General features: G+C 34.0%; 1 long non-coding RNA gene across 1 annotated transcript in view; it reads left to right on the top strand.

Moving 5' to 3' along the window:
- The window catches only part of LOC141511160 (uncharacterized), a 116,530-nt gene extending 107,132 nt beyond the window's left edge, over positions 1-9,398 (top strand). Inside the window, exon 4 of the long non-coding RNA XR_012475273.1 lies at positions 9,266-9,398. This is a non-coding gene — a long non-coding RNA (uncharacterized LOC141511160). The remainder of the gene's footprint in view (positions 1-9,265) is intronic.
- The last annotated feature ends 8,766 nt before the right edge of the window (positions 9,399-18,164 follow it).

Below are 18,164 nucleotides of genomic sequence, written 5' to 3'. Positions count from 1 at the left end.
TTTGGTTAGCAAAGAATACCTAGATACATGACAATAACCACACAAAAGGACATATTGGAGGACTGAACAATTTGGTAGGTCCCAGGTAGAAATTCTTCTTCCTCCTCCTCCTCCTCCTCCTCCTTCTACCACTTCCCTATTACTTAAATTTACATTATTTATTTTGACATCTCCCAGAAGTATTTGTGAATTCCAGTTAGTTAAAAAAAAATGTCTGCATACTGCCTTGCCTATGTAAATATAAGTTGCCAACACGGCCAGATCTATATTCTCTTCAATGTAATAGGTAGTTTTCTCTTCATTAGAAGTAACTTGTGGCTAGGTAGTAAAATTATCACAGCTCTGTTCAATAGCTTTACCATTGCTTCTTGCTCTCTCTTGATAAGACTTTATGTACGGGAAAAATACAGTCAGTTAACTTGCATTTATTAATCATCTTCAAAGGACCAAGAAGTATGCTAAATTCTACAGATTTTAAAAAAACAGGCCCTATTCTCAAGGAACTCATAGGCTCCTTGGTATATAGATATATATATAGATTATATATATATATATATATATATATATATATATATATATAACTACATTAAGACTTTGAGAATGAGTTATGTTAAAAATTAACATGTGTATTTTGGGTGGTTATGTATGCATATATTAATGGAACCATGTGTCATATATGTTGATTGTGTATATATATATATATGTATATGATGAAAGAGCATTCAAATAGGGTACAACAGAGATGTTAATGCTCTCCTAAAAATTTTGTAATTATTTTGTATACATTTAAATATATATGTATATATTTAGAGAGAGGCAGAAATAGAGGAGGTAGAGATAAATATACATGTTGTAGCTAAGTAGAGAGTCAAATATACCAATATTCAATACCTGAAACATGGCAGCAGCTTAAAAATACACTTGTTAACTATGATAGGTATGGCTCTGTCTTTGATCAAATCCATGCCTCTACTTGGAATTAAGCCACTTTTCCCATTCTCTTTAACATACCTCATAGGAAGTGTTTATAATAATTCATTTAATTCAATTAGAAATTCTATACCGAGCACCATCTAGGAATCTTGCCCTATGCTAGGGATAACAAAATACAAAGATGACATTGCACCAATAAAGTAAGACATTGTGTGCAAACTGAAATTAGAGAATAATGAAATCTAGTCTATGATGTCAAAATACATCAATAAATGTTGCTGAAAGTCAACAGAAATGATAGACTCAAGGAAAGCTTTATGAATAATATTTTGCATGTATAGACTTGTTTCTCTTTTGAAATAATCAGTTATCACTTCCACAATGAAAAGATTAGGGGTATTCCCACAATCTGGAAAATCCACATAAAATTTTTGATCCTCCCTTCATATCAGAGAAGTCTGATTTTTTTTTCTTTTTCTTTTTTGGGATGTTTCCATGACCTTATTTTAAAATTGGGAATAGTATTTGTTCATAGGCTCTGTGTCATCTGCTAGTCTTTGTGTGTCATATAGGGCTTCTGTAAATCTCCCCCCCCCAAATTCCCATTTACAGTAATTTCTCATGCCAACCCACTATGTATGAAAACTGTGATGGGAAAGTCCTAATGTGGGAGGAATAATTATATAACAATTTTGTAAGATAAGTTATTTTCTACATGTTATTACACATTATAGAGAAGATAACTAATACTTCGAGAGATAAAAAGACCCAAGTATAATCATGAATCTTTTCAGTGTCACAAGAAGGTTTTGAGCCCAGGTTTTCCCAACTTCAGTTCCAGTCATTTTGCCAGGCTATCTCTCAAAAAGGAAAAAAAATGCATAGATGTTCTGTATAAAATCAGTCAATCAACAAGTATTAATTAAGCCCCAACTGTCAGACTCTGTGCTAGGGACTGGGGAATACAAATTCAAAATAAAATAGTCCCTATTTGTTAAGAGCCACCCTCAGTCATCTTTGGTGACCTTTGTCACCTGAGATATGCATGTATTCTTGATCATTAAATGGATTTGTTGGTTCACCAGTAAACCCTGACCTAAAACATCTGTGGTGCTAGAGGTGTGTGGGAAGCTTTCTGATAAGAAGTCTACAGACTTCGAAGGATAAATATTGTAAATTTAATCAGGGAAGCTACACAGCTGGGTTCCATCTGACTTGTCATGGCTGAGATAAGTTTTGTTGTAAAAGTCTGGGTATTCAACAATAAAGTCAAGAGATTGTTTTCATGACTTTAAGTGTTGGTACTTTCATGACATCAAAATGTTCATGGGTGGGGCGGCTAGGTAGCGTAGTGGATAAAGCACCGGCCTTGGAGTCAGGAGTACCTGGGTTCAAATCTGGTCTCAGACACTTAATTACCTAGCTGTGTGGCCTTGGGCAAGCCACTTAACCCCATTTGCCTTGCAAAAACCTGAAAAAAAAAAATGTTCATGGTATACCTCTTCAACCTGGCTCTCAAGTAAATGTTCAAACACATACCTGAGTTGTAGCAGGCCACACCTATTGTCAAGGAGCTTATAATCTGTGGGACACATGATTCCTGAGCCTCAATAGTACCCCAAAATATGACTTCTGATTCTAAGAAATTTCTTCTTATTCATAAACTATGCAAGTTTGTTGCACTTGATACTCATATAAAATGTCTCCTACTATGAATGAAGGAACTGGATTAAGATTAAGATTTCAAAGTTGAAAGGGGCTTTTTAGATTACTTTACTACTCCATTTAAATGCTGACAAAACTTGAGGAAAATACTTCCTATCTCTTTCACCATCCTATTAGGTTTACACCCAAAATCTGTTGGGATCAATACTCTTAGGAGTTTCTAGGCATTGCATTTCTAGGTTAAACTCCACAAAACAAATGCATTATTTCCCTAGGAAAGATAGATAAAAGAAATTATCAATACATCATTTAGGTGGCACAGTGGAAAGAATCTAGGCCATGGAGTTGGAAAGACTTGTCTTCCTGAATTTAAATCTGACCTCAGATACTTACCAGCTATGTTACCCAGGAAGTCATTTAACCATGTTTGCCTCAATTTCCTCATCTATAAAATGAACTAGAGAAGGAAGTGGCAAACCACTTCAGTATCTTTGAAATGAGTGAACAATAACAATGACTATAGCAAGAATCCAATTATTAATTATAAATAGCATGAATACAGCACTTTAAGGTTTACCACTTGCTATATTATTTCATTTGATCTTCTCAATAACCATAGAAGGTAAGTTCTATTATTATTCTCATTTAATAAGGAAACTGAGGTAGACAGAGTCACATAGCTATAAAGTATCAGACCAGTTTGAAGTCAGGTCTTCCTAACCTCAAGTACAGTTCTCAGTCTTCTACACTACCATGCAAGTTATCTATATTTTATGTACATATCTATCTTCTCAACTAAATTCTAAACTTCTTGAGGATAATATTCTTGTTCAACCCTAAGTATATAATAGAGATTGGTAATACATTACTCAGCTCTTCTCAGAGATTTGAGATTTCATTGTAGCCTCTCATCTAGTCCATTCAATTCAACAAACATTTAATATATTCTTTCTTTCATTTTGTGATAGGAACCATGATACAATAGAAAAAACCTTGTATTTGGAATCATAGGTCGTTGGATTGGAATACTGATTCTCACATTTATATACTAATATGACCTTGAGAAAATCATTTATTAATATTTCTGAGTCTCAAATTGTCTATAAAATGATAGTTATCATAATTACACTATGTCTCCCAGAAGAGGGAGAATTTGCTTAGACAAAAAAGATAATAAATGTATGTAAATTGCAATTTTAAGTTTATTCAATTAATATTATCATTAATATTTGTTCACATCTCAGACCCTCATTACTCACACCTTGACTATTGTAATATATGTCTAGCTATTCTCTATGTTAAAAATCTATCCCTATTCCAGGTTATTCTCCATTTAAGCTATAAAAGTAATCATTCTAAAGCACAGGTATGAATATGTTTCACCATCCTTCTATTCAATAAATTCAAGTGATAGTACTGGAATTTTTATTTATTTTTATTTTATTTATTTATTTAGCATTATTTATCACCTCCAGAAACATATAAAATCCTTTACCCTTCCCATGCATTCTGTGACCCAGAATGCCTCTTTATTGTTCCTCAAACATGATGTCCTGTCCCCTGATTCAGACTATCCCTCCTGGCTAGAATTCTATCCTTCCTCATCTTTGTTCTGCCAGCTTCCTTCCTTCTACCTAAAATTCAATCTTCAATGAGAAGACTTCTAGAGCCTCCCTTTATGTAATTTCTCTTCCTCTCCAATTTATCTTGTCAATACCATATTTTCACATGGTTGTTTGTATGTTGGTCTCTCCCAAAGATGGTGAACTCATCAAATGAGGGACTTGATTTTAAAAACTTCAGGGTGAAGAAGTTACCTTTATTTCTTTATATCTCCAGTATCTGGGGTGGAGAAGGTATCTAATAAATGCTTATTGACTGACATTTGAAATGTCCTTCAGCCCACATGATAATTCCAAAGGAACTTATCCACAGCTGACAAAGGAATTATCTGTCATATGTCCAAGTTGCAAGAATAGGATGGAATGTATTGTAACATACTGCCAGATGACAGGGCATGGGACTTATTTGTCGGATAATTATTTCTAAAGTGGTTATTTGCACGTGTACCTCTTTGGGACACAAAGAAGTTTTTTGTTTTTTAAGTCCTTGCTAATCAACACGAAATACAAAAGCAAAATTAGACTGAATATCCCCAGAAGCATCAGAGTTGGTTAATTTAACCAGGTCAGGTAGAATAGAACAAGAAAGTGACGTCCAAGTGTCTTTAAGAATAACTTTGCACTGAGACCTACTGCCATCTATTGGTCAACCTATGAATACCTCTGCAAATGAGTTATCCTTCATCCCCAAAGAATTAGCCAACCATAGATACACAATCTTAGAATTTTAAACCAAAATGAGTTTCTCTCCAGTAGTGATTGTGTGATTCAGCTGACCTTTCCCCTTCCATAGCCATGATCAAATCTCACCAATGAGTATAACTACAGCCTCTAGAAGCCAGATCTCCTTTTTCTTAGAGAGGAGGCCTTAATCTGGAGTCCTATGGACTTGTGAGGTTTTTAAATATTTTGATAAATACATTTAAATGTAATTGGTTTCCTTTGTAATTTTATGAATTATATTTTATTCCATTAAAAATATTGTTGAGGTGGCACAGTGGATAGAGCACCGGCCCTGGAGTCAGGAGTACCTGAGTTCAAATCCAGCCTCAGATGCTTAATAATTGCCTAGATGTGTGGCCTTCAGCAAGCCACTTAAACCCATTTATTTGCCAAAAAAAAAAACCACATAAAAACATTGTTGAGAAGAAACATGTGGGCTTCACTAGGCTGCCCAAGAGGTCCATGACAACAACAAATATTGTAGAATCTAGAAGTTAGAGCAGAATGGGTTGTCAGAGGTCATTTAGTACAACTTCCTCATTTTGCAGATGAAGAAACTGAGGCCCTGAGAATGAAATATTTTGCCTAAACTCAGGTAGTCAAAGGAAGTCCAAGTATTCTAATTCCAAAAAATCAATGGTCTTTCAATTTAAAGATGCTTTATTCACAGAAGGGAACTAGCTCTTTAGTCATAAGTAAAGTTCATATTAATTAAACTAAAAATATAAGCATTAAAATAATGATTTTAGTAGATGTATAGCTGTCTTTCATACCAAAATTAAGGACTTAGCCTCTCTAAGCCTCAGTTTCCTCATCTATAAAATGAGAGGTTGGAGTTAAATTCTAAAGATCTTTTCAATTCTAAATCAATGATTTTGTTTTTTATTACTATATGTTGTATAGGGATTGTTTATTGTAACAATGAAAATTATAAGCTAAATAAACATGAATATCATTTTCTCATTTTCCTTTTCTTTAAATTTAATTTCACTTTCTTTTTTTAATATTTTCTCTAATTACACATAAGAACAACTTATAACACTCTTGTTTTTTAAATTTTGAATTCCAAACTCTCTCCCTTCAACCTTCCCCCCCACTACTGAGAAGGCAGGAAATTTGATATAGGTTATACATGTGCAGTCGTGCAAAATAAATCCCCATATTAGTCATGTTGTAAAAGAAATATAGACAAAAAAGAGAAAAGGAAAGTTTTTCAAAAGTGTTCCTTGATCTGCATCCAGATTCCATCAATTCTTTCTCTGGAGGTGCATTTTTTTAAACTTAAATCCTTCAGAATTGTCTTAGATAATGTTGTGGCTGAAAATAACTAAATCATTCAATTGATTATTTTACAATATTGCTTTTACTATGTATAATGTCTCCTGGCTCTCATGCACATAATCATTAAGAATAAAAACAATCACAGGATTCATTTCTTGATGCTATTTATCTCAAAGGATTGCCATATATTCCCACATTCTGACTTTATTTTCTTATAGCAAATAAGAAAAAAATACAAAATAATTGATGCTGATAGAAGAATTTATATTTTGTTCTCAGGATGCCATTGTTCTCATTATAACTCTTTCTTATATGTATAATCAAAGGAAAATTAGGGTTATATCAATGCTTATATCAGTGGACCCATAATGCTCTAAGTTAATTAGCAGTGAAATTTAAAGATGGTAGAAAGACCCTTTTCTCCCTGTATCTCTCTAACAACTTTAATGTTTCATGAAAGAAGGATTTAAATGCCCATGTGATATTTCAATCTCCTATTCATTTAACCTCACTCAGTTTGTTTTCTCATCTCATCTTTAACTTTGTTCACAAAAGTGTTGTTGGATCTTCATTGCAGAATCTCATATATTTTGAGAGATAGTATGTTGAAATGAGTGCTGGACCTTCAGTTGAAAGGGACCTGAGTTTGAAGCCAGTATCTAGTGGTTACAATATAATGCTGAGCATTTCACTGGCAGTACTTGGTATTTTTCAGGAGGAAAATAAGCACAGGGCAGCTAGGTGGCGCAGTGGATAGAACACCGGCCCTGGAGTCAGGAGTACCTGAGTTCAAATCCAACCTCAGACATTTAATAATTGCCTGGCTGTGTGGCCTTGGGCAAGTCACTTAACCCCATTGCCTTGCAAAAAAACTAAAAAAAAAAAAAAATAAGTACAAAGATGATCATGAATGTTAACAGTCTTAAAATCAGAAAATCTGTGTTCTAATCACAGCAAGTTACTTTAAACCAATGTAATCTCAGTTTCCTCATCTATAAAATAGGAATAATATTTATATTTTGTCTATATCACATCAATATTATTAGAAAATCAATTATAAACTGTAAGGAACTATGTAGATGTTAATAAGTATTAATACCTATGACTTTAGATATTTATATACCAATGCACAGAATATGAGTAATTAACAAAGTATTTTATCACAAAGATAAACATAATCTCATGGTAGTCAGAAAGACCTGGTGCTATAGTACTAGAATATATAAATGGAAGGGTAAAAGCATGCCATTCCAGACTAATCTTATTTCCTTTTTAAGTACAGTAATCCAACTAGTAAAGGGAATACTGTGCATATAGGTTACTAAGATTTTAAGAAAGCTCTCTGTTGAAGGATCTTCTATTCTTATAGAGAAAATAGAGAGATATGGATTAGAAAATAATACAGTCAGTTGGATTCAGAGAGGGATGTTTGGGTAGAATTAGAGAGTAGTTGTTAATGGACCAATGTCAACATGTCAGGACTTCCATTCAGTAGTACAGAATTCTATGCTTAGATTGGTGCTAAGATGGTGTTGTCCATCAAATGTGCAAGTATCACCTATCTAGGAGGGAAAGCTACCACAAGATTATCAAAGAGTCAGGATTCAAAAGGATCTCAACAAAATGATGCACTGGACTGAATGTAATAATGAAATTCAAAAAAGGTAAATGTAAAGTTTGGCCCTTAGGTATTAAAAAATCAATAAATATACTATGTTTGAGACATGATCAGACAGAATTATGCTCAAAAGCTTTTTTTTCAAGCTTATGGTTTTACTAGACTGCAAACTCAGTATGTCAATAGTATAGTATAGCAGTCAAAAGAGTCAATGTGATCTTGAGCTAAATTAACAGGGACAATCTTCCAAAATTAGGGAGATAATAATCCCTCTCTATTTCTTAATGTCTTGGCCATCATCAGATCTCATCTGAAATTTTTAGAAACTATGGTTTAAAATATAAGCCTGAGACTTTCCTTGGGAGGATAATCAGGATGATGAAGGGTCTTGAGCTCATGCCATAAGCATCAGTTCAAGGAATTGGACATGTTTTGCCTGGTGAAAAGAGAAATCAGGGGAAACATGATAGCTCTATCCAAACATCTGAAGAATCATTGTGTGTTTGTGTGTGTGTGTGTGTGTGTGTGTGTGTGTGTGTGTTGGGGGGGGAGGGTTAGACTTCTTTTTAAACCCAGAAGGGCAAAACCAGGCATGATAGGTGGAAATAGCAAAAGGACCAACTTAGGTTTGAGGTCAAAAAAACTTCCTAACAGTTAAGATTACTCTAAAATGCAATAATAGGCTGCTTCTAGAGCTTCTTCTTCCCTTTTCCTTCAAACAGGGACTGGACGAGCACTTGTCCAGTATGTAATAGCAGAGATTCCTTTTATGAATTGGACTAGTTTGTTCTAAGATCCTTTTTCACACTCAAGTACTATGATTCTGTGGTTCTGGCATACTTTGTCAAAAAAGGAATAGACCTAATGGAAAGTGTATAAAATTGTGCTGAGGTCAAGAAGTTATGTACATTTATGGAAGTACATGAATTAGTAGGCTTATGATGGATATTTAGAGGAGGATTTTAAAAGAGAGAAATGGAAAATTATATTGCTATGGAAGTATCCTAAGAACTTTCCAACCAGATAGAGGGTATAGATGCTGTTCCCTGTATTTTGATCATCCCTTTAAGATGTTAGATTAGATATGAAAACTAAGACCTAAAAATTCATCAAAAGAAGCTCATTATCAGCAATCTTCATCACTCAATAACTATGAAAATACTGCAATTACTTAGATTCATTTTTTTCATCTGAATTCTCCATGATTTTGTTCCTTGACTTTTCGGTTCCTCTTTTCCACATTTATCTGTTCAGTTCAAGATGATCTTATCCATTAGAATGTAACCCTGGGCAACTTAGACTGTGTTTCATTCTTTCTTCCTCCTGTTCCCTTCCCTTTGGCATTTCTGGCATCCTCTCTGATTCTCCACTTGCCCTTTCTGATATACTTTTGATATTTCTAACCCATTCTTAATTCTCAAAGGGACATCCAAGAAACAAACTTCATCCATGGCTGCTGACCATTTACTTCATGCCCTTCACCAGAAGTTCGATATATCTTAGAAAACTGACACAGAAGCAAGAGGAAGTAGTAATGAGAAACTCCCAACTATTTATCTGCCAGAACTATTATTCTAATAAAATATGAATCTAAAATAAATCATTGACCAGCCTTACTGGAAATTTAATTTCTCAAACTGTTGAGAAGAAAGGAATTACATAACCAAAAAAGAAAGAATCAGGTCATGAAATGAAAATAAAAAGGACCTTGTAAGAAAGTGACTATATATCATTTTAAAATTCCTTAAATTTAAATTCCTTAAAGAATTACCCTGTATTACATATATATATATATATATATATATATATATATATATATATATATATATATATATATATGTACAGCCAAGAAAGTGTATGCTCAGTAGGGTCAAATGTGTATTATAGGTTTTAGAAAAACAGACTTTAAAAACTTCACAGAAAAAATGTAATTTTGATACTATCGTGACAAACTATTACAGTGAGGGAGGGTAAAAAAGAGCAGGCTCTAAAGAAAGAATAAGTCTACAAAAGAAATTCTCTGCACTCAGATTTTTAAAGGGGCACAAGCAAAAGATAGAAGGGACATGTGATAAAAGAAAAATAAAGAATAGCACAAATGTCTTAGATTGACCTAGGAGGTAGCCAAAAAAAATTGCTAAGAAACCTTCTTTGAACCTTTTAAGCTAACTCTAGAACAGAAAAGAAAAAAAAGAAAGAAAAAGGAACAGATAGGTCTATTGTCTGAAAAATACAGTGAAATATAAACAGATGATAAAGAGAAAATAGCATTAGTTAACTCCTACTTTGCTTCCCTTTATCTATCTTCCCTTTATCTTATCTTCAAATAGGAATGGTTAGAAGAAGCATAATTTATATGGTGCTATGTCTTAACAGTTTTAGATGAGCTCATATTTCCATACTCAAGTGAATTATACTTCAAGGAAGTGAAATTACCTTATATGATTGTAGTGCCATTTAGTACATTTTAAAGAGGAATAAAGAAAGGGAGAGTTGACAGAAAACTAAAGTTGGACAAATGTCATCTTGATTTATTTCAAACAGAAGTGAAGTAGAATATTCTGGAAACAACATCAAACATTTATTAAACAGATGGTTTGTGAGTATTTAGAAAAGAAGTGACCAGTAGGAGCTAATACTGTTTCATGAAATATAAGTCATGTGAAACTCATTCTTTGTTTTGTTAAGATGATGAGATCGATGATATCCAGAAACTTATTTCAATGTCTCACTGTGGTATTGGAGGTGGTCCTAGATTCTGGAAAGCTATGCTATCTGAGTGCAAGCACTGGAAAGTTTAACAGGACTAGAAAGCTTCAAATGTGGTCTCACTGATAGGATTTTCCGAAAATCAGTTGATTTCCATATTGAGAAACTCATCACTAATAGATCGACCACTAAGGAATGAAAATGGATCATGGCAAATAATGACACAGGGTTAAATACAAAATTATCTTCAACAGCATGAGGCCAATTGATTTTTCTTCAATGATTGTGGGAGAGTGATAAGAAATTGCAAAAAGCTCTAAAATTTACAATATTTTTAGACTATTAAATACTAACTTAACTCTAAACATAACCTCCTTGTCCAATTGCCAGCAAGTAGTCAGACAACTCAAGAACCTGAATCATAGTAATCTCTTTTTTAAAAGAAATGTATCATGTTTATTTTAATACTTTTTAAATTTTAAGTTCCAAATTCTCTCCCTCCCTCTAGTCTCTCCTCTATCCATTGAGAAGGCAAGCAATTGTATATTAATTATACATGTAAAATCAAATCTTATCAATTTTAACATTCTCACTATAAATGAAACTTATGACAAAACAAAGGCACAATTCAGAAGGATTCTTTAGAGAGGCAGATAAAGTGGGCAAAAATGGTTTTATCAAGTATACAAAGCACCCCAAAAATTCATTTCATAGAATGCCTAGATAGTCATTTGGCCCATCATCACATGGTAAGCATTAGAGACAGAATTAAGTTCAATTCTTCCTAATTTTAGATCCAGAAAACTATCCACTAATCAATGGTGCCCCTTTCATCAAGGAGGTATTTTAGGAAATGCATTCACACAGTTTGATAATAGCCTTTTAAAGGTGGATTATTTAAGACAAAATCTTCATCAACTTTTCTTATACTTCCTCTAGATTTTTCTTTTACCTTTGTCACTCCAAACTTTGAATCTTATTAATTTATGCACATCTTATCCTCTCTACTGGATGGTAAGCTCCTTAAGGTCAGAGACTATGTCTTACTTCATTTATTTTTTTAATCTTGAGCATATAGGGCAATGATCTGTATTTAGGGGTATAGGAACTAGATTTTATTTCATTGTTAGAGGGTACATTCAAATGAACAATTTCCTTTTACCAAAATAGGCCAGTCCCTTCTCTGGTATTAATAGTTGAAGAGAGTTTGAGGCACTGAGGCACTGAGAATTTAATTGACTTGTTCAGTCACAGATAATTTGTGCAAGAGATAAGATTTGAACCTCAGTCTTTCTGCCTCAAAAGCCAATCATCTATCCACTACACCACTGTCTCAACAGATTTATATATCACAGGTGTTTGATTTTTTTTCAACTGAATCAAGTTCAGTCTCATATTCAATCTCGAAATACGCATGCCTTGCCTAAACTAGATCCAGTCCTTTGGATGAAACGATTTCCATCTTCTAGCTATTGTACTTCTTATAAGTCTAGCCAAAAGACATAGTAAAGCAAGAGAACTGACAATCCTGTTATATTCTTTGCAGATTCAAATCACACTAAGTATTGTGGTGAGGTGCCACATTTTAAGAGGGGTACTAAAAAACTGAAGCATATCTAGAAGAGAGACCAAGATACAGATGTAACTAGAAATAGCATATGAAAATGTTTGAAGGAAACATGAAAGGTTAACCCAGTGAAAAGAAGACTTAAAATAGAAATGATCATAATATGACAATGCTTAAAACTATACCAAGGCTTTTGGAACACCCTGCATTTAAGGGCCATGGTGTAAAAGAAATGTTAACCATATTCTGTTTGGTTCCAGATGTAATTCCAGGACAGCTGGATGACGCAGTGGATAGAGCACCAGCCCTGAAGTCAGGAGAATCTGAGTTCAAACTTGGCCTCAGATACTTAATAATTGCCTAGCTGTGTGACTTTGGGCAAGTCACTTAAACCCATTGTCATGCAAAAATCAATAATAATAATAATAATAATAATAAAGAATTTGGATGCTGTAATTCCAGTAGAATTACATCAATGGTAGATTGGATTTTGACTGAATATAATAATTATAACTATTCAAAGATACCTTGAAAGGTAACAAGCTACTGTTCAAACAGAAGCTAGATAAAACAATTGTCAAAGATACTGTAGAGGAATTTTTGCACTGGGGTGATGTTGGACTTGGGTTCAAATCTTGATTCTGCTACTCACTGTAATGTGACTTAGAATTAATCATTTAATATTTCTTAGCCTGAGTTACCCATCAGCAAAATGTAGTAATATTAGATGACTTTTAAGATCCCAATTCTGGCAGCATCCAATGACCTCCAGCCCAGGTGGGTGTACTTGCAGAGGAGAACAGTGTAGAGCAGCATAGACCCTTAAATGACAACATGACTTTGCAAATTGCTGTAAGCTTTTCACCAATTGTACCAACATATTGAGTAGTCCAACATGTGACAGATTGGTTTTACTTTACTGGCAAAAGACTAGTGTCAATCATTTTGCTGATAATTAGACCATCAAAGGCAAGTTAGCTAAACTATCAAGAACGATTAACTATGTTTTGTCATATAGTTGTTGCCAAAACTCACCATATTGGTGTTATTCCCAGTGTTCTTGGAGCATCATGGTGCCTTGCAAATAGGGGCAGGAAACCACATCCATAAAACTAAGGACTCCCACAACATCCAGACATCACCAGAAGTCTTGTTTCCTATCAATCAGACCAAAGGATGAAACAGTTTCAGAAAAGTCAGTGAGAAGAATGTCTTTGCACAACACTCCCCTCACTATAATAAATATAATGTGCAAGTCATGCCATCATGTATATGATGGCATAGTCCTCTTTGGACATGAAAGACAACTATTATTATTTAAAAATCTCTCTTTCCTCTAACATTTTATAATTTTGTAACCTGACCTACAACTTCACAGGTTTGAAGTGAAATTATTCTGTGATCATATTATGAAAATATTTTAGAAAATAAACTACAATATACAAAAGATTAAGAAATGGCAGCCATATCTCATAGCTATTCTCCTAAGGTACCAGAAGAATGTTGATGCCTTTCAAGTCTATATTGCTGAAGAAATATTTGAAATCCATAGATGAAAACTTTCCATGACATTTCCTTAGACATCCAAGATTATGATTTTTCCCTAACTGCTCGGCTGTTTTGTGTTTATCTTTGTCTAGCTTTATAGAAGTATAGTAGGAACTCAAGAACATGAGTTGAGCACCTCATTTCCCACACACTGTGCTGGAAACTCCCCTAAAGATCATGAAATGGGGATTAGTACTTAAATTAGATGGGCTCAGCATGCTGCACAAATTACAATGTACCAGACAGACTCCATAAATAGAGACTCATTTTAAACCAAACACTGCAACTATGAAATTGGGCTTCGAGAAAATACTTCATTACAGAGTGGCTGTCATCTTGCTTACCTGTCTCACTTTTAAATACAGATAAGAAATAAAATTATGTTAGCAACAAAAAAAGAGAGCTCATGTGCTTTTTCATATACCTTGAGTATATTGAGCCTGTTACGAGTTTTCATTGATATTTATGGTATTATACCACCTGTGGGCAAAACACCAAGCAGAGGGAAATATTTATATCCACTAGGAACTCATCTATAATTCAGTACTGCAGTTGAAAATAATACTTGGAGAATGATCCAGTATGTATTATATACACTCTTACTAAGTAAATCTGATCAAATGTCAAGGATAATAATTTTCTTCAGAAACCCACCATGACTGTGAAAATAAGAGGGAACTCATATTTGGATTATCCATTCATGGTTCCCAGAGAAACTTAAGGTTTTTCTTCATTTCTCCCAAAAAAAATAATAGAGCTGTAGCTTTCCTTAGAATGCTTGAAGAAGAAGAATTTTTTCATTACAAATATTTTGAATATCTCTGGGAAGATATAAGAATTGGGCTACAGTTTCTATGCACCCTGGCTAAGAGCTCTTTTTCAATGAATCTTGCATATTCTCTGAATTGAGTGTTGCACTATTGGAGACATGGGTCATGGATAGATTAAGAGTTAGAGGAAAGCACACAAGTTATTAAGTTAAGTCTTATCCCTTCATTTTAGAATAGTAATAGCAGTAGTAGAAGTAGTAAAAGTAGTATTAATAGTAGTGGTATTTGTAGTAAGGAAGTAGTAATAGTAGTAATAGTAGTAGTAGTAGTAGTAGTAGTTAGTAGTTAGTAGAGGCAGGAGCAACTGCCACAGCTGAAGCAATAGCTAATATTACATGGTAGCTAATATTTATATAGTACTTGGTAAGCTCTTTTACAAATGTCTCATTTTTATCCCCACAAAAATGCTGGGAGAAAAGTGTTATTATGATCTCCATTTTATTAGATGAGGAAACTGAGACATGCAGTGGTTAAGTGATTTGCACAAGATCACATAACTCATAAGTGTCTAAGATTAGATTTTATTTTATGTCTTCCTCATTCCAGGGTCAGTACTCTGCCTACTGACCCACATACAGATAATAAAAATTAAACCCAAGGAGGTATAATGAGTTGTCCCCAATTACATTTTTTCATGGTAGAGTCAGGAGAGCATGCATGTTGATTCACCCAAAAAAGAACTTGGGAAGTTATGGAGAAATGCCAAATTTTTGAAAGCAGAGATCATTAAACTATCCAGTATATTATTATCTTAGCAAAGGGAGCTAAGTGAGAAGAAAATAAGTATTACCACATTCAGATAAGCAGGGAAATTGATTCTGTGAGGATAGGAAGACAAAAATTCTTGCCAATGGCACTGATAGAGCTGAATCTTGAGGGAGGTAACACAGGAAAACAGAGATAGCTAAACTGTTAGACTGGGGCTAAGACCATTTCATTAAACTTTATTGGTAAATATAAATGCTCAGGAAGGAAGAACAAGAAAACCAATGATAAATTACATAAGCATCTTAAATCTTTCAAATGATGTATTTAACTCTACACTTATTCAAGTCAATCTGTGAAGAACTTTGTATATTTGTAAAATCAAAGGAGAAAATAATCAAATTCTTGCTTAAATTCATCATATAATGGCGAGGCACATTTTTAAATTTGACTTCAAATCCAGACAAAATTCTAGAATATATTATTAAAGGCCTAGATGTTGCACATCAGGAAAAATAGTGATCCCAAAACCAGCATCTTTCCATCAAAAATAGATCATTAGATAGGGCCCCGGTGCTGTAGTTAGGATGGCCTGAATTCAAATCCAGTCTCAGATACTAGTTGTGTGATCCTGAGCAAGTCATTTAACCCCAATAAAAACAAGTCATTGCAAACTAGTCTTATTTCCCTTTTTGATAGATCAGTAGGTTACCTGAATGTTGCAGGCATAGTTAACCTAGCTTTTAATGATGATGATGTTTTTCCTTCATTCTCAAAGAAGACCATGACATCAGGGAGGTAATGCCATGGCAAGCATGTGAATTGGATCTGAGTGAGAGAGTTCTATGCTAAGCCACCAGCCCTCATTTTCTCCTCCAGAGTCATCTGGGTCCAGTGGCCAGTTTTGAATAAATCAGGATGACTGGAGATGGTCCCAGATGCAAGGCAATCAGGGTTAAGTGACTTGTCCAAGGTCTGACTACTACTTAGTATCAAATGTCTGATTCAAACTCCCATTCTCCTGACTCCAAGGTCAATGGTCTATCCACTGGGGTCACCTAGCTGCCCAGTTTTTAATCAAGACATTGTCATTCCTGTAAGAAAGAGGAAAAAAGGGATGAAAACAGTAATACAATTAGGTGAGTTCAGAACTGGTTTAATGGTTGAAGTTAATCATGCTTCAGATCAACTTGGAATGCACTCTTTTTTGGGGTCCTATGAGACTTTTGACTGCTCTTCCCCTCTTCCAGAAATCTCTTCTTAATGCCATGCTATTTTAAAATTGCGTATAACTTAGATGAAATCCTAAACATTTTTTCTCAAATTCAAAAATAATAAGTCAAGAGTGGTATCTAAAACATAGTGAATACCAGAGATGGGATCCAGAAGGATCATCAGGCTAGAGCCCCAGGCTAATCAGCAAAATAAAATTTGAATAAGAATAATTATAAATTCCTATGCTTGGCCAAAAATAATAATAATCAACCTCTTAGTATCATAGTCATCTAATACAACCTACTCAATTTGTAAATGAGGAAACTGAGGCCTAGAGAGATTTCCTTCCAGAGGTTTCAAAGATAGTATGTGAAAGACCTAGAATTTGAACACAGGTCCTCTGATTCCAAAATATAGCATTCTTTCAGGTATATTGTGGAAGGAATGTTTATTGTAGTATGGGTTGAGTTTAGTATCCTGTAAAATAACTTCCAGCTGAGAGATTTGGTCATCTTATATATATCCACAAAAACTATGTTCATCTGAAACTCCTTGGGAAGTACTGATACTTTAATGAAGAAAAAACAAAACTAGGTTTACAAAGAGCTCAGGTTCAAGGGACAGTTGATCCTAAGAACTGTAAGATTTAAGGCAAGGTCTTGATGAAACCATTGGTGTTTTGATTTTTTATGCTAGAAATTTTTTCAATCTGATTCTTAGCCAGGAAAATCTAGTCTTTGATCTCAAGAAGTCTTAAAATAATAGTTCATATTTATATAGTATTTTACAAAGCACTTTTCTCATAGCAACCCTGTGAAGTAAGTGACACAGAGAAACATCTTACTTGGGGTCAGTGACAGAAAGAGTCATCAAAACTATACTTAATATCCCTTTTAAAATATCTCTGGCCATTCAGCCTCTGTTCAAAGAACTCCAGGGAAGGAGAACCCACTACTTTCTGAAGCAATGCATTCCACTTTCTGACAGCTCTAATTCCTAGATTTTATTACTCAAATCCAAATCACCTCACTTCAAGTCTAGTATTTTTTGCAATAGACTATACTCATAGCCTGGGAAAGCGCTTTAAAGTCAACAAATATCTTGTAGGGCCGTGTGCTGCAGTTCTGAATTGTCTTCATTGGCCAGGTATCTAGTTTCACATATTGACCTCAAAAAGATAACTAATTCAGATCACACAATTAAGAGCTACACTTTCAACATGAACAGTAAACTTTAAAAATAGAAATTACTGAGAGTACATCATGTCTCAGTTTTTGAAAAAAAAAAGTCAAAAATCCATTTTTAGGATCTTTTATAAAAATTACCTTGAATTCTGTATTCCACACCTCTCTGAGATAATTGCAATTCAAAACAAATTATCTAAGTGAGACATTTTAAAATATTTTATATACAAAAAGGATCAATGACTTCATCTATATAGGAATTCTCAGAGTGAGAATTCTGTCTACCTACTCAAACAATAACATTAATACCCAACATGCTTAAAAATGAAAAGGGACTTTTCAATAATAATAAAATTTGATGGTCATCACAATCTTAAGTAGGTAGGTAATGATAGGATTGTAGAATAAAGGGGACCTTAAGTTTCCTAAAAATTACCTAAACTAACCCTTTCATTTTGCAGGTGTGGAAACTGAGATCAGAGATGGGAACTGATTTATCCAAGATCACACAAGTAGTTAATTAAGTGATGGAGCTGAAATATTAACCTTATTTTACTGATTTCA

This window comes from Macrotis lagotis, chromosome 2 (genome assembly GCF_037893015.1).
Source record: "Macrotis lagotis isolate mMagLag1 chromosome 2, bilby.v1.9.chrom.fasta, whole genome shotgun sequence".
Classification (NCBI taxonomy): Eukaryota; Metazoa; Chordata; class Mammalia; order Peramelemorphia; family Peramelidae; genus Macrotis; species Macrotis lagotis.
Note: the sequence above shows the minus strand (reverse complement) of the source record. Positions and strands in the feature narration are given on the sequence as shown.